Genomic DNA, 23,246 nt, shown 5'->3' with positions numbered 1-23,246 from the left:
CGTCCCATTCTTGGTTCACTGTGAAAGAAGGTTTAAATATTGAATGACGGTTGAGATATCATATACATGTAACACGTTGACGGTTTTTTTTGTGTGTGCATATTTTTTATATTTCATCCCGCGTAAAGTAACCCGCTTGTCAACTATCATCGAGACGCACATCATCCGTTATTTATTAAAATTTATTATTAATAAGTGAAAACCACACTGTTAACATGTTTTGCGTTAAAAGCTGACTAAAGTTTAAAATTGATCTTGCGATCGATCTTCAATGGTCAAATTTCAATTTTTGTGAAACTTAAAACTTCGATTTATACAAGAACTTGTGAATTAATTTTTACGTTGTTAATAATTTATAAATAATTAATTGATTTACATTTCTTGTCGAATTCCTTGTTCATTAGTTGTGAAATTGCTAAAAATTTCAAAAATGGTCTGAAAATAAAGAACAGCGAATAATTCATATAGTTGACTCACTTATCTCGGAACATTTTCCCTCGAACTTAAAATTTAAAATAACTCCTTATTTTTTATATAACGAACAATGAAATTCCTTTAAATTGATGCACAAATAACACTTTTTTTACATGCATATTAATGTTACCTTATACGGCGGTAACACATCAAAAGATAGATAGTTCTCACATCAAACGGCTGGAAATCGCCAAAATTTAGTGAGAAAATTCACGATATTTCTTTAATCCTCAATATTATTTACCATAAAATGGGTTCGAACCTCCTTAAATCTTCACCTTATAGAGACTAATCCTAATTTATGGTAATAGTCGTGTTATATGGCGACAATGGTTACTCATAATACATACAAAAAGTCTAATCATTCAGACGAACTCCACCAAGCCAAAATATATTCATCTTACTTTGAAGAAAAAAATATTTAAAGGATGTGGGAGTCAATGAAAAGAACTATATGTGTTACATATTTGTTTTTCGTTCATTTTTTGTACATAACTTAGGCCGTTAGTTTTCTCGTTTGAATTGTTTTACAATTGTCATTTCTGTTTATGTAAAACAATTCTAGCTGACTATGAGGTAAGGGCTTTGCTCATTGTTGAAGGCCGTACGGTGACTTATAGTTGTTAATTTTTGTGTCATTTTGGTCTCTTGTGGAGAGATGGATCCTTTGCAATCATAACACACCTTCTTTTTTTTTTATATATACTCAACAATTTTTCGGTAATTTCATTTTATAAATGACACAACAGACAAATGTTTGTGTTATATATAAGCTGTAAATATGCTACGGGTATGGCATAACATGTGTCAAGGAAGCATATCTAACTTTTCCTTTTTCGTTTAATTCTACACAAACAAAAAATGTAGTAAACAAATAGTAATTTAGCAATAAACATGTGAGAAAAATCGTATTCCTCCCAATCATAGGTCCTAATTCTATAAAATGTAATGAAGTATAGAATTAAGAGATAAAAACAGGCAAAAGATTATAAAATTGTAATAAAATCATTCTATACCAGCTACAGATTACTACAATTTTATTACAAACATAACCTATGATGAAACTCGCATAATGCTGCTCTCAGTTCACAGAAAATGAACACTTTACCAATCAGAGGCTACCATTTTCAATTTTCTACATTAAGATGATTTCGGAATGAGCCATTAAATATTTTAGTATCTTTTTAGGTTACTATAGAACATAAGACACTAAAGTGGAGATATATGATCTCATCTTTGTGATGTTTTAACAATTGAACTATAACACATTTTTGTAAAGTTGGTTACGGGATATCTCAGGAGTCCGTTGTTTGAAATTTTTTTTATAATATTAAGCAGCTAATCCGTATTTATTAAGTCTGGTATGACAATTTATGACGTCTAACTATGTCACAGATATACGGCAGGTAAGGGCAGTTTTATAATGTTAAATTCTTCAATTATTAGCCTTGTAACAAAATGAATATTTTATTATGAAAAAGTGATACAACTACTTGAATTTAATAGCTAGTCATTTATTAAATATAATAAAAACAATATAACGCTACTTATATCTTCATTTTATATTGTTTTTTAAAACCTGTTTTTTACGTTTTATTCGTTGGTTAATTTACTAATTGAACATTCATAAATAGTTTTAATAATTTATATTTATAAAAAAAAAGTTTAAATGCAAAAGATCAATATATTTTGATATGTTTTAGTTTAATTATCAGGTATATAATATAAACTAAAATTTCATTTTTAAACAACAATCCTAAAATAAATTTTCAAAGCTATATTTTAAAAGAAAAAAATTACGCAATTATGTGGTTATTCTTATTAATTAGTAAATTATTCATTTGTCAAAAATTCAGTTAAAATATTTTATTTGATATTATCATCGTTTCAAAACAAATATTGATCGTCTGATCAATCACGGGAGACAACTACAACACGCTTGTAGTTTAATATTAATAATAATAACTCTTACATATTTTACAATAACACAAATATTGAAATACTTGAGTAAATTGAGAAAATTTTCCCACAGCTTTTATCAGTTGATATAAAGTGGAGTGCCCTACACAGACTTTCGGTTTCTTCAAACCCTTTTTATTACCCCCATCAGCCAACAAATGGCTTTAATATTGAAATGAATATTTTACAGATTTTACTCTTCTCCAAACAAAACGGGTGATAATTGCTATGTTATCTTCAAATCTGATTGTTGACCTGCACATTAAACTCTTCATTTTATCACCCTGTACCGTATGAAAATGACAAAGACAGGTAGAATAATAAGAATATTGACTTCTGTTAATTTCGTTTGATGTTTACAAATATACACAACAAAGTGCCTGTTAAGATGGACAATAAACTCATTATGTTATTCCAATGTAAATAAATGAAATTGTGTGACGCAAATATAACGGGTCACCAGAAATTTTCCCACTGACCACCGACTTCCTAAGTATCTAACCAGATTCGAGTCACTCTTTCGAATTACGAGAAAATTCAAACTTGCAAAAGCCTTTCTGAACTAAGTTAACCTTTCCATTTAAACAATTCATTTTCATATAGACATTATAAATAAACATTGATGTGTTTCCTTATACTTCTTTTAATCCCTTGAAAATGCAATGCTTGGATTGAGACAGAGCCGGTGTGCAAGACAATGTTAATCAGACGTAGAATTCTATTGTAAATAACCTTAGAAAAATGCGAAATACTTGTTTTTTTATTGGCAGATAATGACAAAATAATATATTTAATTGGTACAAGGACCAAGAGAGTTTACCTTACTTATATAGATGTATAGTAGGGAAATCAATAGTTTGATATTCATGCATAATAACAAACTCTTCTTTTGATTAGCATTTATCTGAACACCATCTTGCTTTGGGAAGACTGCTTGTCAAAGTTGTCTTCTGGCCAGTTTATTTGATTTGTCCCATTTTACGACATTGTCTTGCATAACGTTTATTGCTCATTTGATGTCATAAAAATTCTCAGAACGATTGCTGGTAATTAGTTTTATGTTGGATACATGTGCTGGCATCTCTTTGTATACTTCATCAAAGGTTCTTCTCTTTATTCGTTTTGTTATGTTGTGCTGACTTTTTAATGCCGGTTTGACCGCCACTATATACTCAGTAGAAAAGCCCAAAAGTAATAAAATGGGTACCTGGTATGCATGTTTTCAATCGAATGCGATAAGTTTCGATATCGAGGCATTAATATACAAGATGCATAGGAGATATGATTAAATATGGGAAATGTAATTAGCCTAGAGCGAAATAAAAGCGTCAAAACTGTCCGAATTCATTTCAGTTTAGGGCCTTACCTCCACCTTCATATCTGAGTTTCAGATAAAAACAAAGAAATGGACCTCCATGGTTTATAATCTTTATCAAAAATATGATAAAATAATAACGAAAGGTGGGAATTGCTAAACATTAGAAAAACCAAAGGCGACAATTGTGTGAAAACTAATACTTATACAACGATTTGTATAAATAATATGTAGATCAAAATTGCCGCATACAATCTTTTTTATCATCAAAGCGAATATTGCAATGTTTTGTTTTACCCTCGAAGTTGTTATGGCAAGCCACTTTGTGGTCAGTTGATTTGTCACATGTTACACCCTCCACATGTTAGTAGAAATGTTCGCTAGACATCAGCAAACATAACTTTGAAATTTGTGTTTAATTTGTTTTATTTCTAGAGATGTAGTTATAACAACATTGCAAATCCAATTTCTATATTTTTTTTTAAATATAACAAGTCTGTATTATCAGAGACATATATATAGACATACATGTGTATATATGTCTCTGGTATCACCATATATTTTTTTTTTATTAAATATGAAAAAACGGATTGTTATTCTCTTTTTTTATATATAGATAAACAATGGTCCAATAATGCCTATTATCATAACCCATCATAATGTTATAAACTATGCTCATGAGGATTAAGATTTTATTTGTTTGATTCGAGGGTATTAAAATATGCAATCCGCTTGTGTCATTATTGAATAGGATCATTTTGTGCAGCTGTAAAAATGTTTTATTCGTAGTTATAGATATCAATTTAAGACTTTGTACACAATATTCAAGTTAATAAGACGTAGATTTAGGAAGATGTGGTGTGAGTACTAGTGCCAGTGAGATTTTAAGAATATATAGAAACTTTTAGAATTGACATCCTAGTAAAAGAAGTTCAATCTTGTTCAGGAAGACAACTTTTAGAAGTCCCCTAAATTTTTGTGTCTGTAAATATGACTTTTTCGTAGAATTTCGCAGGTAATCTTTTAAAAAGATGACTTAAAAGTGCCTCATTTACGTCAAAAGCTTAAAACTTATAGAACAATTCTTATATCTTCAAGCGTAAGCTTAAATGTCAAAGAAGGAAATAGATACAATATACTTTATTTCAAAGGAATAAGCCAACTGAAATTGCATATACTTTCATGTCCAGGAACCCAAATACATAAAATATAACTAGCATTTCAATTGTTACAAAGTTTTTTCCAAATTTTTCAAGATTAGTTTCTTCGGTAAACTCTTTGGTAGGTTATATGGCGTCGCAAAAAGTTACTCAGTAGATCATATATGATGCTCCCACAGGGTACCCCCCTCAGGTCGCAAGGTCGCTTTTAAATTCGCCGAGAGGTCGTTTTTAAGGGAAATGTACAGGTCGCAGCTAGGTCGTTTTTCCCAACACAGAGAAAGGAAGTCGGTCGGAGGTCGTTTTTTCCAAATTTTACAGGTCGCAGGTCGTTTTAAGAAGGCCCTCAGGTCGAAAGTCGCCTCTATAAAGCCAGAGGTCGCAGGTCGTTTTTGACCCTGCGGGAGCCTCATATATATCCACTGACAACTTCTATTGTAATGACACTTCACATTTATAACAATAGCTGCATGTCAATGTTCCTGATCAGATTGGGCGTGTCATACTCTCTGTAATTTTCAGAGTTCCATAAGTAAAACACTCACAGTTAATATGTTTGCGTTTTATTGTGTGTTTTACTTTTACGGCATTCGGTATTGAAGGGAAATGTTGAGGTTTGAGAAACAACAAAGCTGGGTTAACTCTATCACATTGTCTGTTTGTATCTAATCAATCTTGACCATTTGTTCTTTGTTTTCGTTTGTCTTTGAAATTGCGTATACATTCTAGGACTATATGAGGTTGTTGCATGGTAGTTAGTGTTGTCTGCTATGATGTCAGATATTTTTAATATTTCCGGTAATTGATTGGTCGCTGGTTGCTTTACGACCAGTTACAAATATTTCATGCAAGTTCAGGACTAGTATGTCCTATGATACCTTTTATGTATATCCATATCGCTCCGCTTAACATGCCAGTTCCTACAAATCCTGCATCTTAGGTCAAACCCGACTTTTTATTGTGTTTGTGTTAGTTTATTCTTTAGTTTTCTGTGAAGTGTTTGTCTGCGACTATTAGTCGCTTTTTCGGTGTCTTGTTCCGACCATGATTTTTCTTCTTCGACTATTGTTTAGGCCAGAATTGTATATGTTTTCTGGTTTCTCTCCATTTTCAGATTTCTAGTCGATGATTAAAATTAAAGTATTGTACTTTTTGTTTCCTGGACCGTTAAATTACCGAATATATTTGACGTTATTACACGTTTGAGTAAATATATAAGTACCAATACTGATTATGTAGAAATTGATAATCTTATGGTTAAGAAGACCGGGTCTTTATTTTTTTCAAATATCTTATGTTGTATGCATATGTCGATTCTTCTGCATACAAAATATTATTTCAAATTTCCAAATATCCCTGATTTAAAAAATCTGCGTTTATGGGACCAACGCGATATTTCATCGATGCATATGGCTAAACATGCTAAAACAGTTATTAAAATACCATTGTATTGTCGTAAAAGCCATATTTTACACCGCACATGTATACAGTTACGTTTCATAAGCGATTTGTTGACAGGAGGTTACAATAATTCGCTACTTTCTTCAGCTTTAAAACAATGCCGTATCATTGATTAATTACAAAATGATAAGCACAATTACAAACGTCATCCTACATTTCTCATTTTTTACAGAGCTTCCGTTTGATCATGCGCAAACGCTTTTATCCATTTGCTGCAGAAAGTCAGCTTGACCGACTTCGAGCAAGGAAATTAGCTCTTGAAATTACATGCATGATTCGAGGTCAATACGGGTTACGAATTTAGGTGCATTTTCTTTGAAAATAATCTTTTATTCAAGGTTAAGTCATCGCATAGAACATGCGCAACCCTTGAAATAGAACTACTCGGAAGCGTTTGCTTGTGCAAGACCAGGATCTCGTGAGAGTGCAAACCACTGACCACCTGGTCGGGTTACATTAAGTAATACGATGAATATTCAAGTAGACAAGAATAGAAAGCTGTATTTTAGATAACAAATAAGTGGGGTTTTCAGACTTTTTCGATATTGTTTATCCGTTTTGAACGAACAATTGTATTTCTATTTTTATAATTAGAAGTACTAATTTGAATGCCTTTAGATAGTTTCAATATTTGTCTGTGTTTTCGTTATTCTTTATATGTGTCTCCTGACTATAGAATTTTTATACATTGTTTTAAATCAATTCTTAAACTCCAGACCTTTTCTATACCTGAATAGGGTGAAATATTGCTCCACCCCAGGGAGCATAGGGATTGGGTTTCCGTGGAATCGGGTATCGTTATACACTGTGTTTTCAAAAGATAACACGAATTTTCTGCAGTTTGTAACGTTGAAAGGCATATCAGTTGAGTATAGTTTCTATGGAAAACAGCTGCTCTTACAGTAAAAGATCAGATGTATTTGATTTTGAGTCTAGGATTTGGCAAAACCGATCTTTCTGACCGCGAACATATTGATAAATATCAACAATATATATTGCATATTTTTAAAACGAACAAAACCTCATACGTCTACAAACATCTTTCACAGTGGGATACCACTTTATAACCAACTTAGATTCGGTTGTTTTCAAAGTAGCGTCTAAAATATTCACGTGTATTATATACAGCTATGTAATCTAATATTATCCGTCTTATCCACAAAGCAGTATATAGTCTAAAGGATAAGCTGCATTACTTAAGTTACCATGGCCTCTGTATACCATGAGGATCCATAATGGTTGGTTCCACTCAGAGATAGATATGGTACAAAAACGTACATATAATAATATATATTACTTCTCTTATCTTGTCCCATCACGTGGGTCATCTTTTTGGTTATCGGTGATGTTTTTCCCAAACAATATGGTTGGTGGACATTAAATTGAATGGATTTCTTTTAAACAACAAGCTCTTATATTTGGATTACTCCGTTAATACTACGTTGGTACCTTAGATACTGCTGGGTTATACAATTACTTCAGTTTGTAATTGCTTTACCTTTGTAGATTGGCTTTATATGTATTGTGTGACTAGTTTGGACAATTGAAATTGTCACTTCGCGTACGATGAATTTAAGTCAGGAAGCAATATGTTTGGCAACACAAGCACTCACTTAAATCTTTTAACTATGAACTCAGGAGGAAAGTTGTCTCATTGACAATCCTACCAAATGACCCCCGTTACAAATCAGATGCTCCAGAAATGGCAGCCGCGATCAAACGAGTCGACGGAAGAAGATTTCCACTTCCCAAATATAAAATCTTGGTTCAATATCATCATTGTAAGCAGCAACTTTCTATTATAGAAATTATGATATGATCTACTAGCTCTGTAATGTATCCACTGAAAGACATATACACCATATGCAGTTGCTGCTGGTTTGTCGCTATAATAGAAATGGAATGTTTACAATTTGGAAAATTGAAATCATCTTTTATGTCGTAAAGTTTTGTTCTTAACCGAATAAAAAAACTATTGATGTGTTTTTAGTATCAGCTATTATCTCTTTCTCGATAACGCATGAGCTTCCGTGAGGTTTCTCTCTTTATTAATAACTAGGTTGTCATGTGTCCTGGACGCGCTGGTGCCACTTAGACCTCAGGTCGGGGCTCGGGCGTACACGTGAATATGGTCTAGCTATATACGCCACATGTCGTGTTAGATATTTTGAGACTTTAATGTTTTACACTATGCAATACTCACTCTTGAATTTTAAGCAAATTAAGTTTATCCGTGCACTTTTCACTTATCTAAAACACATTCCAAATCCGATTTTCTTGTATATTCTTTGTTTATAATTACAAAAAGAATTTGAAGATGTGGTGTAATGCCAATGAAACCGAACTAAATTTCAAGTTTTCTTCGTTATTACTACTCTGTTTTCAGGTGTTGATAATTTGTCCATATCTCGCTTACTGGAGCGGTAGTACATGTAATAATCGTTGTGTCCGTTTGTCTGTCAGACCTTTCTTTATTCAGTTCATTTGTCTGCTGTTGCATTTTGTTTTCCTTATCCAGAGAACGAATTGAACTGAAACTTTCACAACATCTTTATTATATACCTGAACACATTTCTCCCTATGCCTTTTTTTGTTGTATTATGTTTTACATAAAAAAAAACCTGAACTTGACTTTGTCTGCAGACTTCTTGTATCGGCAAAATTTCAAACAATGACCTTATTGCTTATTATATTGAACGGACAGATTGCCAAACCTGGCGGGACCATAAAAGAGGAGAGAATTCATAAAAAATAAATATTGCAAAAGCGCAAATGTCCTATGTTTTGAAGCGCAAGTGTCCAAATAAAAAAGCGCAAATGTCCTATGAAAAAGCGCAAACGTCCCGTTCCGTATGGAACGATTGTTTTAATTTGCGCACTCTATATATACACTCGCAGATTTTCCATTCAGTTTCTTTCTGTTCGGTCCTCAATATTTTTAATTCTACATTTTCGTGGATTATAACTGATTGATTTTTTGAAGTTGATGGTCTATTCGCAAATTTAGGAGAACTTGATAAGATTATAGGAAGGATATTTAGGTGGGCGGATTGAAAGTGCCATTTGCTAGCCCTGGAAGACAGAAGCACATGATTTAAGAGAGAAAAATTAAAGATTCCCCTGATTTGTCAACCCCGATTATTAGATTGCAATTTACATTAGTCAATTTGATATAGTTTCCTTTTAACTATTTACAAGAAAGTCCTTTATTCCATTTCAACTTTTCCTCCCTTTATACAACATGACATCAAAAACGAGGAGAGAAATTACTTTTGTCAGTTTTCGTTTCATGGTGTGAGTTATTGGGATATCTTTTATACTAAACGTATTTATGTGAGCTCAGATCAAAAGAAGAAATTGTTTTTTATTAATTTTTGTATTGCGAGCTTTCTTGACTCAAAACTTTCGTTGCACATGTTGACCAATTGGTAACTTGTGTATCAGTTGCTGTTTTTCAATAACCATGGAAAACTTGAAAGAAAATTAGGCGTCAGTATATATGAAAAAAACCTTTAGCATTGTTTACGATGTTTGTCTGAAATAAACATAATCGTTGGCGCCCTACCCAATGATACCAATATGAACAAGAATTTTGGTATTCGCTAATGAAAGCAAAAATATTTAACAATCTTAAAGAATTTGAGTAAGAACGGTTTATTAATAGAATATTATTATTGTTTTTTGGTGTGTAAGAACAATTGCAGTGTTCAAATGCTTGTTTAATTCATACAAGTCTTTCGTTTCATTTCAAAATTGTTATGATGAAAATTATATATTATAGATGGCTATTTGGAATTAAAGATATAGACTGGTGGTCTTTACTAATTTATGAAGTCATAAACCATATCAAAGTAATGTTAAATCTAAAAAAAAGTCCTCATCTAGAACAGCTGTACATCTCTCTCAAGATCTTGTTTATTACCAGACGTAGGCTCTTGAAGGACAGAATATATCTTTGCTTAGAAAATATCTATTTTATAGACAGATAATAAAGGGAATTGTAATTAAATAAGCACAACAAAAGAGATAAAGGAGATTAGGTGATTTGAAGAGTGTCATTGTTTCTTTGGATATAAGTTCTTTCGGAATTCTCATTCTAATTTAAATGTTCGAAGAATTGGAGTAACATTGCATAAAAAAAACTTGGGATTTATTTCTACATATGAAAAATGAGATGTGGAATATTCAATAGACAGCAACAAAACGACACAAACATTCAAAATACACAAGTGTATATTTCTATAATTATTTTTTTTTCTTCACAGTCCTATTTGTTTATAAGACTGATTACTAGTATTCAATACACAAGCATTTCTATAGAGTACCAGACGTGAAAAAAAGAAGCGTCTTCTAAGTTCACAGCTTCATAGACTTCTAATATTTTGCTATATCTCGCTTGGTATATAGGCCCCAAGCCGTATCAAAACACAAATAGCACATGCCCGACTGTGAATGTTAAAGTGAAACGCTCTAAAGACGTCAAAGAAGACCTAAAGTTCTGTGTGACATTCTTTACTAGATAACAGTCCTTATACCCTCCTTACCATGCTCAATGGTAGGCGATATGTTCCGACTATGCCCCAGTGTATTCACTTTCAACACTACTTAGTTTGTAAACTATCTAACTCTTTTGCATCTGCATATGCATGCAATATATGCAATGGGACAAAACCCACCCGGTCAATGTGTAAGCGGTTTTAACTGATATGAAATTGTGGGAATTTTATCACGCTTTAAAATACAAAATTTCTTTAAAATCACTTCTTCAGCAAAATGAAAATCCCCCAAACGAGCCTTCCAGTTTTCATTCCCACTTGTTAATCAGGGTAAATTGTTACATATGTATTTTCAAAGAGCCTTGTCTTTCTGTGTGATCTACGTTTTCCATTATACCCCATCATAATTTCATATCAAATATTATGTATAACTTGTGTTATCAAATCATAAATGACTGTTTCTAGTCTCATTCGAGTGAATTTTTGACAACTTAAGATGACTTACGACCATTCGGGGTGGCCTGGTAATTTTTGTATAAAAAGCTAGCGGCGGGAAGCAATCCGCGGGCTAAGCAAACACCATTTACACACAGTGAAAAAGAAATAGTTTATGCACGTTTTTATTGATACGGGCTTTAGTCAAAGGCTTGCGCGCTAGGTGGTATTTAAAAGCCAAATGCAATGCTTAAATAAAAAGGTGTGTTAATTTCTGAATACATCATTCTAATTAGACGGCAAATAAAACATACAAATTATCAGGGTTTGGCAACTAAATGAAAATGAATTTTCAGTATTTGAGATCAAAGTCATCGGAAACGAATAGATCTAATGGAAAAGGATGGAAAAGGTTAAAATTGAAACGGCTTTGAAAATTTAATGTCGTCACATGGTTGCTAAAATCTGTAATGTTTAATAAATTAAAATTTGTGTCAACAATAATAATCAAAATTTAGATTTCCTAATTGCAGTCTGATGTAAAAATTCAGAATGATCAGTGTAAATACATACAATTGTGTTTATTTTCAATTTTCTCCTCGTTTTACATGTTGATCGATGCTGTAAATTGTTGCCCCAACAACGATGAGGAAACAGATAAGGTGAATTTTGATTGGACTAATTTGAAATGTTTCGATGATGTCACATAACCATATTTTATGACCTCTTACATCATAGTAAGAGGCATTTTCTTTACAAAGCAACTTGTCACTTCCAAACGACTTTTAGTTCAATGCGTTCATTGTGCATGTTTTGTAATTGTTTAAATGTACTTCTCAAAAACTTAAATACATATTATGCAACAAAATTAAAATGTTTAGAATAGAACGACCCCTTCAGTTGTAACCTTGGATTTCAATTACAATGAAGATATCTTCATCTTGATTAAAATATATGATGTTGATTCTATGATTATGAAATTGCTACTAGGGCATTTTTACAAATGTGATGTTAAATGGAAGTGTCCAGCCTTATATTGTTAGCACTGATTACTGTAGAATTCAACTTGTGGTAAATCATGAACTATTTTTAGATTTTGCTGCCATGAATGTCTTTAAAAAAATCAGGATTTAGGATTAAAAAATGAACAGATTGAAATTGAATTTCAATGCAGTCAGTCCGTTCGATCCAAACGTTTTATCTCATATTGCTTAAATAACCATTTACATGTGCTCTTCACAAATGCAGAGACGGGTTATGAAGGGGGAGCCTCTTTCTGGAAAAGTTTTGGTTGATAATATAGGGAAGGCAGTCAGTGGGCCTCCATTTGTTAAAAATTCTTGATCTGCCACTAACATGGATGAAAACGGTTGTACTGGTACCCAGTATGCCTATATACTATAGAACAATTAAACGTCTTTCAGTGAGTAAACCGACATATTAATCGGGTTTGTATATCAAATTTTTGCAGTTAAACTAAATTTTTATATGTCAGTAATGGTACACATAAAAGTTTAAGGTGAAATATTATATCTCTGCATTCGGAACTTTAGTAATTCGTTTTCACATATAAAAAACCATTAAAGTGCGAGAGGCACAAATAATTGTATAATCATTTCACTATATTAAATTTATTTATTTTTAGCATAAAGTTTTTGATACCTGTCTTTAATATACTGGGGTGGTGTAATAAATAATTATGAGTTGTTCAATTTAGACAAACAGTTGTCTCTATACGAGAGGTTTTGATAAGACAATATCATCATTCAAAAGCAGGAATAAAATCATGAATTATTGTAGGCGTGTTTTAGACGATTCTTTCTCGAAATATTTTAACAGCCAATTTTTATGTTGTTTGAAAATAAGATTTGAATGTCATGCTAAAATGCCTTTAATTTGACCATACACCTTAGAAAGAAGATTGCAGATTGATATGACGTTCAAAAATATATTAATATCTCGTTTTGTGTGTTCTCAAACTTCTTGATTATTGCTTGAAGTCTAAGCAATGGCGAGTTCCATTCAAATATCTATCATATTACCAGGTGATATTTGTTCTTTTAGATATGCCTTACGGTCAGTACAAATGACCTCTAATTTCGTTTTATGTCCTTGTCGGCGAATATAAATGAACACATTTGGATGCCAATTTTAGCCAGAATGCATCGATTTGTAGATCGAATGCCATTGTTTCGCATTTTTATGTATCTTCATGCATATTAACTTTATGTCCACTGTAGAAGTGAAGGCTCTTATTTGAACTGGAAATCGCTTTCTTTATGGTATTTTTACGATATTTTTACTATCTAAGAATTAATAAAAACTTCAAATGATGGTATAGAATTTCAAATTTTGCACAAAAATATCAACAATTGAATTATATTGACGTACAATCTGGCGCAGTGACATAGAGATTTTATAGCATATCAAATCTCCTTTAACTTTTGTTTTGTGAAATGGGTTTTCTATGAATGTTCTGGGACAAGCATGTTTACGTTGGTCAATACCTCTTTGTCTGTCATGACTTACTTCATGAAATATTGATTTCGATTAATTGAATATCAATCTTTAGCAGAGCCATAGTTCCATTGTGGCACATTTCATATTTTAAAATTTTAGTATGTTTCGCCATAACACTTTCTCAACTTCTTTTGATCAGAAAGATAAAAAAATGTTCATACGGGTCACTCAATACCGATAGAATTGGTTATACAAGCTCCCGTCTATATAGAGATTCAATGGTATATGTTTTATTAAAAACTAGCTTCAGTAAGTTAACAGATATGTGGTTCATAACCGTTTCTCTTTCTCGTTTTTTTTTTTATATATAATTTAAACATTTGGTTTTCCAGTTTGAATGGTTTTACAGTAGTCATTTGTGGACCCTTCATAGCTTGCTGTTCGGTGTGAGACAAGGATACGTGTTGCAGACCGCGTGCTTTGACCTAAAATAGTTTACTTTTACAAATTGTGACTTAGATGGAGATTTGTCGCATTTGCACTAATACCACATCTTCCTATATCGATACAAAAGTCAACAAAAATATTTAAGCTTCGTTTTAGTTTCGCCCAACTTGTGCATTTCAAATGTCCCCTTGTTATAGTCAATCAATCTTCCTTCGTCATTTCAAAGTATGTCCATTTGACGTAAATATATTTTGCCATGCCTCTGCCGTTTATACATTCTGCAGGGAATGACTTTAGGTTCATTATATCATGTAGAGTGGTGCAAGTTTTAGGCAGATGCTTACCCTGTCTTTCTTGTGCGTTATATCGTTCGGAAGTCGTGCTTTTTCGAATGTTTATTCGGACACAGTTGTGTGTTTGTTTGTTCTGCTGTGTCAACTGACATCAGCACGTATCTTCACATGTATGCACAAGACGTTGCAATTCTGGTACATACGTCATTTGTGTTCCATGTTTTCATTCAGAACTGTGGGACAGACAAAAATAAAACTTTAGAAAAATCAAACTATGTTATTAATTCTCTTTGTACTCAAAAACAAGCTGTAAATTGTGATTATGGATATCATATAGATGTAACTTGTTTTCGAAACAAAGGTCATGGAGATTTTTCAACTAGTGACTACTCTATTCGCGTGCACCGTGTACATATAATATATATATAGTTTTTCAGCTGTATGCCCTTATAAGGCCCTAATTTGGTAAATAAAGATATTCTTTTCTACTCTCTATATATCTATACAGAAAAAGTTTTATAATCTCTTTTGAAACCCATTTAAAACCGGCGAAAAATCAAGAATAGAATGACAATGTCAACAAATTGATCAACCGAATGGTACCCAACCTTTAGCAGGACTAAGAAATGTTTCTGAAGGTTTTGAGTTTCTATTCTTTTGTACGCTTATTTTTTATTTCCTATTGTTTACTTTTAATATTTTAACAAGAATGATTATGACACTCCATTACTGCAAAAAGAGGATTTACTTCCCATGAACTAAAAAAAAGAGTGCATTTTCCTTATTTAATTTCAAATTGTGAGCGTTTTGAGAATTTAAAAATCATAAAAATAAGATTATTTCGGATTATTTAATGGAAATCCCAAGGAAATCTGACAACGTTATTGATTTTGAGAATCCTTATATTTCATTAAAATTGAACTTAATTGCATTGTGAATATGGATGATTTTTTAACTCAGTCCCAAGAATCAAATCTATTTGTATATATATGATGTTTATTACCGACGCATTCTCTTTTGTGTATACTTTATGCATGGTAAGTAGCTGTTTAGATGGCTATGTAATATTTGAAGGTATTGTAAAATAGATAAATAAATCGTATAAATGTACATATATGCTTTGTCGGTTTTTTGTAAGAGAGGACAAATCTTATTCATTGTTTTTTTAATATAAAGAATGTAAACACAAATCTAAAACTTTTTATCATTCCCCAAACATCGTATTTTTTGTTGTATTTATTTTGGACTTGAATCGATCGTGAAAAAAAGTGGATTAACCGATTTTTTTTCAGAGAAAATACTATTGAGTCGAAAATTAATGCTCTATAAATTGCTAGTAGGGAAAAAAAGCTGAGAAGCAGGGGAGCAATTTCAATTTCTGAATGAAATACACATGGAAATGGACAATGTAATCCGACATAGTTGATGTAAATACATAACTTACATCTAAGAATTCGAAGGCAGACATTCAAAATACAATATTTCTTATTAAAAATGCGATAAGGTTAGGTAGAAAAACCTTGAAAAAGGAAGGGGAACTTGTTGTTTGTTGTTAATTAAAAATTCCAATAAAAATTTTATCAAATTTATTTGTGAAAATTAAGCAACTGCCCTGTGGTTTAAAAAATATAAACATTTGATTTGTTTCTACTACTATGTAGTTCTTTACAGGAACGTATAACAACTTGCCACTACAAAAAAATAAGTGAAGGTTGTCTTAAAAATTACAACAATGGTAGAAAAGCTTTTTATATTGATATGATAATTTAAACCTGTTCATTCAATGAAATAGAAAAAAATCTTTAATATAAGAAAAACTTTGAAATATATTGATTGAATAATTTTTCCATATCTAAATCAATAATAATAATAATAATAATAATAATAATAATAATAATAATAACAATAATAATAATAATTATAATAATAATAATAAAAATATATATAATAATAATAAATAAATGACTGTTTTTATTATAATTTGAGAAGTTATCTAAATATTTGAAAATTAACAATAATTTTGAATAAACTTATTCCATTCATAAGCAGATATTTCACAAGAATAAAGTCATTCACGAAAATCAGGAAAAAATTTCAAGAATGTTTAAGTTGAGAGATCAAACGTTAATTTGTACAATTCCCAGAGTTAGAGAATAAAAACAGTGTACTTACTTTGTAAAATCATACAAAATAACACGTTTTATCATTGGAAACATTTACTTTTATTTTTTCATTAAGTCTGATAATAACATGTTCCGATTTATCCGTTTGTCAAGACCCTTACTTTGAGTATAAGCCGACAATTCGGTAGTTCAACCTTGTAAACGAATCCATCTTCACAACTGATATTTAAATTCAAAAATTATATACCGATTTCTGTATCATAATGGTGGCAAATAAGAATTAAAAGGTACAAGTTATCATACGATCAAAAAGCAGGTGCGTGAATGCTGAGTTTAATAAACACATGCCATAGGAGAAAGGCCGTACGGTGCTCGTAATGATCCACTTGTATCAGGACCTACTTCTTGCAGCGGAAGTTTAGTTACATTGAAAAAATGTGTATTTGATTTCTGTATGCACGTATAGATCAGTGGTGATATATTCAAATGTAACACGTCAACATAATAATGCATATTGAAATAATATACGTTCTGCCCATTTTTTAAATGTCGCACTGTGATGTTTGTTGATAATCGGAAATACTTTCACTGATTTTGTATCCCGAGCAACAGCCAAATATAAATCAATCCTCGATATGTCGGAGTAGTACATCTTGCTGGACATGCAATCTGGCAGACCTGAGAAGCTGGACACTGCACAAACACTGCCAGGTAACATTTTTTCCCACTTTATCCATTACACTAGACGTTTTTGCTTTTGAAAGACTATCGGTGCACGTCGGAATATTTACTTCATTTCACAAATGTTTTCCTGCAGTTTCGATTTTTTTCCTTCAAAACCAGAACAAGTTTTGTATTTACACGGACTACCCAGCGATAAGAAACATAGTATTTTATAACGACGAATATTTTATGTATTTTTCTTTACAGAACATTGCTAAAGGGTTGTAATAACGGAGGCGGGATTTAGTTTATTGCTTTAAGTAAAGTGCAGTTATAAAATGTTTTAATGTAGTAGTTACACTGTAATTTGAGTTGATTTTAAGACAATTTGGCGTATACGAAGCTGGATTCAGTTTATGGTTTGGTGTAATGGCCACTTTATAGTCCGACGTTGAGTAACAGGAATGTTTACAAATAAAAACAACCGAGACATTCCCTATTCTCTCATTCTGTGCTTCTGTAAGGGCACTCGCGGTTTTTTGGTCAAATTCTGTTTTGAATTTAGCAATTTTCTAATTATTCTGTTTACATCCTGCCAACTTATATCTCTTTTGAGATGTAGATTAAAAAATAAAATTGGAATAAAAATGTAGAGTAAAATAAAACATAAATATAAAAAAAATAACAAAGTGAAAAAAATAATAATATTTGAATATACAATGAGACGGGTATTTATAATGTTTTCAAACCCCATTTAATATTAAAAATATATATCTCAATCAGAAAATATGGAAGTTGCATCCTATTTAATGGACGTTTTATACTAATGTTTCTACAAATGTGTTTTGATTATTTATGAGACCTCATTGGTGGGCCCGTTAATTTTTCTTAAGCTAGGTCTACCGAAAAGATAATTTCTTCTCACCATGGAAGTGTATTAAATTGATTTATGACTTAAATGGATATTATGACGAGACTTCAGTAATGTATGAAAAATGCGATGATGTTTTTAACATGCTTTCTGTGTTTTAGGTGGTTTTAATTTGTAATTCTAGGCCACAAAGTTAGTATTATTTTTATTGATGTTTTTAAACATGCTTTCTGTGTTTTAGGTGGTTTTAATTTATTATTCTATTCCACAAAGTTAGTATTATTATTATTGTTTATTTTTGTTTTTATTTTTAAAATCACATGGTTTAAGATTGTCCTTTGAAACACATGTTGTGACCTGCATATCCTGTTGCATGAAATGTGACAGAAAGAATTAATTATACATTTAAACAGTAACTTTTTCATTTTTTTTATATGTTTTTAAATACAACACATGGAAATTAAATATCAAATAACATTTTAAACAATATTCTCGGAAGAGATGAATACTTTGACGTAATAGTATATAGATTATTACAATATTTCTCTTTTTCTATACTACAACACAAGTTTTCGTCGTCAAATTTTTAAGAAATTCAACCAAAAATATGAGATGAAATTTTACATTATCAATTGCTAAACAAGGACGGGTATTTGAAAAAAGAATGGTAATTTTTAAACTTAACATATATTAACTAGTCGATATAAGGAAAATATTGTTTACTTCTGAATAAAATAGGAAAAATAAATAATATAAAATAGAATATTAAATACATTGGTTTGAATTGTATTGTGACAAGAATTGTGAAATATAATTTTAGATTATCACGTTTATTATCATTAAAAGCAGATCCTTTAGTCCTTTAACTTTTCCCAAGGATAAAATTATCTTCAAACGCCGAAATGAAACAACAAACAAATATATAAATATTGCTTATTTAAAAAGTTTACATAACCAAGAAAAGTTAGAAATATTATTTATATGAATCATAAACTCAAAAGTATAATTAGGGCAATTTACATGCAGTGTTTTTGATATTTTCTTGTAGGTCGTAATTTCTTCAATGTTGGGCTGCCTGAAGGGGTATATTAATGGCAAACGTATCTTTTAAATTTGAAGTCTGGAGGGAGAAGGAATAAGATTTACGACCTTGAGTCTGTGTGGCGTAAAAAACCACCGTCGACGTTCAACAGTGTCTTCACATTTTTACATTTAAATGTATAAATAGAGCATTATCACTCGAATTAAAATATTTTTAAATTAGCCCAAAAAGCAAAATAACATTAATCTGTGCAAAACATTGAAGTGACGGGGAAAATGTGTGTAGTTCAAAGCATATTGTAAGAAAGTTTTAAAAACTTTGCACTACTATTTAAAGCAGATAATTTTATTTAGTCTTCCTAAATGGTTATTTACTATTATGTTTAAATGCACATTTTCCATAAATCATCAGATATTGTATAAGAATAAAAAAAAACTTTATACAATTTTATAGTGTGAACATTGCTATTCAGAGCAAAACAGTTTAATCACCATGGCAAAATGGTGTTATTTTCTTTAAAGAAAAAAACTATGAAGACATTCTAAGCATAGTCTTTATAGATTCTGAAATGTACTCCCCAGAAGATGCAGGTGGGATTCAAAATTTACGAAGTTTCGTGATATACACATGAACCAACATGCACCAATTATATAAAGTTTCTCAGCACACGTATATGTAACGAGTACAGGATATATAATAATGTTCTTACCAAGGACATACACCCTATAACTAAGAGATACTATCAATGATACAATCTACTTAATAATGTGTAAATTATTAAAAATCTAATTTAGCACATGCATTTGTTATTAATGTAGTCTTTTATACATCGACGAGAACCGGTTTAGCTTATTTCTAACTTCTGTGACGTCTTTTCCCATCGCGTTCCTGACATAGTTTTCCATTTTGAAGGTATATTAATTAAAGATACGTTAGATCTGCTTTCCTGGTAAAGAAATGTCTGCTCACATTTGCTGATGTCATTTTATCTTGAGTATTTAATCTTTTTATTTTTATTTATTTTGCAAAATGATCAAAACTAAACAAAAACGTTTTTAAGAATTAAGTTTGTGTTTATATACAATATTGCCTCTGATTAAGCCGAACTATTAAGAAATTTTGTTCAGCTAACAAAAACCAAAACCAGAAAATGAACACGTCTTCTATTCATTTATTCATTGTTGATTTTTTTTTCAATCTTTCTTTATTGAAAAAAATGTTGGCAACCTACAGAGCAGCGATACCGGTATGCTATTAAGTATAATGGTGAAATTATTGATTGTTCCATATGTGGACAGTGGACATCTTGGTCATTCCGGATACACATCAATAATTCATTCGATTGCCATCAGCCAGCTCATAGGCTAAATTGATGTCTCCATCTGCGACCTTCAGTTAAATAGCAGAACACATTCCAAAAGTGAGCTACCTTTGAACTATCATTCATAATAAATGAAGTAATATCTGCTTGACAGTCATCTTTAATTTTCCTTAATTTTGAATTTTAAATTTTCGTTTCTGTAAGACAAAATATCTTTTTAAAGATTCAATCAAATTGCGTGTATATTCGTCTTTTTTTCTGTAATTGAATTTAGCAATAGGAGGGTGAACTCCCTTCACAAACCGGAAATGCTTCCGTTACATGGTAATCGATAAGTTATCTCCCTTAACAAAATATTACATAGACATATAAACCAACAATCCTCGATGGCATAATTAACTTGCACATAGAGAAAATGAAACAAGAAATGATAATGGTAATTACGGAAGAAATAATGAGTAAATGAACACATTAGTGTCCTGAACTACAAAATAACAATAACTGTTTTTTTATGTGCATATCTGTTAACCAAGAACAGGTTTAAGTTCACCAAATCTTTGCCAGTTACATAAAATGCATGTTGGTTTGATGAGGTATGCAGTTGAACAACCAATAAAATGCGTAATCTGATAGGCTTTTAAATCATACGATATATTATTTAATGCTTCGTATTATGTCACTGTAAAAGAGTTGATTTTGATATGCTGGGGAGTAATGCGAGATTTAAGATTATTTTTATGTTTGTTATAAAAAGTTTATGTTTTTGGTAGAGATTGGTGTCAAACGCAGTAAATTCTGTGTGTTCTAAGCGTGTAGGTAGCACTATCAGGAAGAATATTTGTCCGATAATTATTTTTTGTTGGCTGCTATGGTAGACAAGTTTGATTTAACCCACTGCTAACAAATCAAACGCTCCCAAACATTTTTTTTATGCGCAATCTTTCCTTCCAAAAAACTTACCCATTGAATACAATTTACCATTAGATCGAACGAACTTAACGATGGCTATTCAAGAACAAAGTTTTCTTGAAACTTAAATCGGCAATATACGGTACTAAGTTGGTATTTCTGTCGTCTCCGTTAAGGTACCATCTACCAGGTGATCGTGGCTTTATCATGGGTAAGGCCAAAATAATGCATTTAGATTGTGAATTGTGTAAAGGCACACGACAACTAGATATTGATTCGTCCAGGCAGAGTTGACATCAACTTCGTACTTCATTTGGCCTTTTAAACTGTTTTCATTTGAGCGGCATTGACGAGTATTTGGAAAACGAAACGTACATCTGGGCTTCAAAATTTTAATCCTGATATCTATGATGAATTAATCTTATTGAACATATTCTTGTTTGTTGAGGACGACGTAGAGAAGGAATGAATGCTTCTTGAGTTTCATTTTTTGAAATCACAAAGTTTTGACTATATATCAAACGAACTTGGAGGTGTAGATTGTTTAAGGATCACTAGTCGAACCACCGAAACGCTGATCATACATTTATAGTTTTATTTGGAAACTGAGGTTCTCTAGATGCATATATTAAGCCCATATTGAGGCTGAAAGCTTTTACTACATATCACAAACAAGTACTTTTCGAGAACATTAAGTAGTGCAAGATATTTAACAGTATGTATTAAATTGCAGAGTTTTGGTATTTTAAATGCATGTGCAGCTTTGATGTTACAGATTAAACATATACATTTTATACCATTATCTATTTTGCTTGCTATCGTGTTTTCAAACCCTTTAAAAAGAAAACACTACGTTACGTGAAAAATGTCAGATATTTACGTTAAATTATAAGTTTACCATATGGTTGACTCGTGTAATACTAATTGATGAGTAAACTATTTAATTAAGGTGAATCATAATCGAGCGAAACATATCTAGCAATTCGAGCAAAATATTTTTTCCGAATGATTACATTTTCTGTTATTCGATCTCCTTTTCTTTCAATACCGTTTTGTCGATTTTATAATCTGTAAAAATTCAAATACGATATAATATACCCGTATATCACGAAATAGTGAAAGACCGACAGAGGAGGGTTCAGGGGTTAGATTATATCATAACAGTAGGGTGTCCGAACTATTTTATTTCGCGTAATTGGATCCGGTTTAAAAGGACGATAGGTGTTACTGCATAATTGTAGAGTGCTGGACTCAATATTGCGAAGCAGACCTTCTTGCTTCTGTACCGTTCACGCCCATGGATCAGCAATTTGAAACATTACACCGAGATTTTTTTTCTTTCGGATAAATACAATGTTTTAAATAATAGCAAGACATAATAACCATATGTTTTGATTTAAAGAATGAATACAAAATATGTAAGTTTTATGCAAAACGACTGAAAGCTATAGCGATGTATGCGGAAACGCTTATGCATTTAAAATTTGCCAAGTCACCTAAATTATTTCCTTTTCTTTAACACCTCATGAAATTGCATTCAATTCATATATACATACAAACACATGTTATTTGGAAGCAGGGGATATGGGCTAAGGGGATATTAAACATTGACCGGGAAAATGAGCCTACATCTCAATTGTATATTGAACAGGACTTATTTCAACATTAATTTCTATTGTGATCTTCTGGGTTGTTCGGTACCGGTATATGAACGCTTATTCTCTGGCAAGGTGACCAATCACATTGCAAGATTTACCGGGATATATCTCTCCAGTATGATATTACTAGTACTTGATATAAAATTTGAAAAAAGTAAA

At 31.4% G+C, this 23,246-nt stretch overlaps 1 protein-coding gene across 2 annotated transcripts in view; it reads left to right on the top strand.

Moving 5' to 3' along the window:
* Positions 1 to 23,246, top strand: part of LOC134708494 (homeobox protein php-3-like) — a 64,089-nt gene that overhangs the window by 15,851 nt on the left and 24,992 nt on the right. The window contains exon 1 of one of the 2 annotated variants that reach the window (XM_063569081.1): positions 17,090 to 17,334. The exons of the other annotated variant lie outside the window; for it this stretch is intronic. The gene's annotated coding sequence lies outside the window, so the exon portion shown is untranslated. Of the gene's footprint in view, positions 1 to 17,089; positions 17,335 to 23,246 lie in introns of those variants that run through there. 2 annotated transcript variants of the gene reach the window in all.

Source organism: Mytilus trossulus, chromosome 2 (genome assembly GCF_036588685.1).
Source record: "Mytilus trossulus isolate FHL-02 chromosome 2, PNRI_Mtr1.1.1.hap1, whole genome shotgun sequence".
Classification (NCBI taxonomy): domain Eukaryota; kingdom Metazoa; phylum Mollusca; class Bivalvia; order Mytilida; family Mytilidae; genus Mytilus; species Mytilus trossulus.
The sequence above is the reverse complement of the archived record's forward strand: the minus strand, read 5'-3'. Positions and strand labels throughout refer to the sequence as shown.